This window comes from Belonocnema kinseyi, chromosome 2, assembly GCF_010883055.1.
Source record: "Belonocnema kinseyi isolate 2016_QV_RU_SX_M_011 chromosome 2, B_treatae_v1, whole genome shotgun sequence".
Classification (NCBI taxonomy): Eukaryota; Metazoa; Arthropoda; class Insecta; order Hymenoptera; family Cynipidae; genus Belonocnema; species Belonocnema kinseyi.
In genome coordinates this window covers 80852359-80854159 of record NC_046658.1, presented here as the reverse complement: position 1 = coordinate 80854159, position 1801 = coordinate 80852359, and the positions used below count along the sequence as shown (strand labels likewise).

Below are 1801 nucleotides of genomic sequence, written 5' to 3'. Positions count from 1 at the left end.
TTTATTATAATTCAAAGGATTTCTACAAGTTTCCGAATATTTCCAGATATTTAACAGACTTTAAAGAATTCAAGAACATTATTTATATTTTAAAGTTACTTCAAAATCTTAAAACTCATTTAAATTCTATCAAATCCCTAAAAAATTGTTCAAAATTAGTTAAAATCTTTTAAATTCATTAAAAATATATTGAACTCTTTTAAATACTTTGAAATATTTTAAAATTCGTTTATAAATTAATTAAATCAAATATCTCCGGTTAAATCCCTTGAAATTCCTGAAAGTCTGTTTAAATACTTTAAAATATTTTTAAATTACATGAAAATCTTTAAACTCTTTTGGTTTTTTAAAAATAATTTAAAATGCTTTCTAAGATTTTAAATTCCTTTACTCACTTTTCAAACCATATTACATCCATTAAAATGGCACCAAATCTCTTAAAATCACTAAGAATATCTGGGACTCATAAAAAGTATTTTAAAGTCTCCAAAATCCCTTGAAAACTCTTGTGCTTTTTGGAATTCTTCTAAAATCTTTTAAACTTCTTTAAAATTATTTGAATTATTTTTCGAAATTCTTTGATAGATTTTGTTCTTTTATAATTAAAAAGAATTTTTAAATCCCGTTAAATTATTTTGAAATACATTACATACATTTAAACACTTGAAAATATTTTGTAATTACAAAATAATACATAAACTCTTTTGAAATTTCTTGAAATTTTTAAAAATTATTTAATATAATTTGGAATCATTAAAAACTTGTAGAGCGTAAAGGGACATTGAGGAATATGTTAAACATCAAACGCTTTGGCTGGAGTTGAGAGACGCGGGGGATATCGCTACCTTCGCATCGTAGGCACTTGCAGCTACACTTTATAGAACTGAGGTCTATACTCGTAGATCTTATATGGTAGGTATCCGTTTCAAATAAGGCGCAATTGAACAAAAGCCCATTTGAACTAAAACAGTTGAATAACGCTTAATATTTTTGGCCTGCGGAAAAAGAGAAGATAGATGGGATGTTAAATACTTTAAATGGTATAGTTAATTTCAATTCGTGGTGTTATGTGACGCGGCGTGTACAATCCTTGTTGATTAAATTTAAATCTTGTGATAGGCAATAAAATAGAAAATAAGGGAACTTGTGCTCATCAGTCATATTATTATTTTCGAAAATACTTAATTAATAAATTGCCAAGGGTACGCAACAATAAAAGTTTAAATAATGTAATTAGTTAATATTAACAATATTTAAAAATGCTATAAAAATTTGAAAAATGTATTAAAATTGAAAGATTTAAAAATAATATTGTGTCGAACCTTTAGATTTTATAACAATTCTGAAAACGTGATAATCATAAATGCTTTCTGATTGAAAAAATTAAAAATCTTAGAATTAAAACTTGAAGTGCTAAAATTGAAGTCTTATTGATGAATCAATCATTCTGGTCTCGAAATATTTCTGAGGTTAGATTCAGAAAACTAATTTTTCACGCAAACGACTCTATTTCATTAACTATTCTTTTATTATAATTTTCACGACCCCAAATGATTAATATTTTCATTCGTTGTGAAATTTCTTTCATCTTTCTGAAACATTAACAATCTCAAATATTTAAATTCTTTCACAGATTTTTAAAAATCTCTCAAATATTTCCCAAGCTTTAAAATCTCTGAAATATTTTAAAATCCTTTACAATTATTATTATTATTATTATTACACCATTAAGCCATTTCCCTTTCGAGGTAGGCGTGACTCACTCGGCAGGGGAAAGGAGTAGTGTGTGGAAGGGATAGAG

General features: G+C 25.8%; 1 protein-coding gene across 1 annotated transcript in view; it reads left to right on the top strand.

The window, feature by feature from the left end:
- Nucleotides 1–1801, top strand: part of LOC117182738 (rhodopsin-like) — a 51458-nt gene that overhangs the window by 34586 nt on the left and 15071 nt on the right. The window lies entirely within an intron of this gene.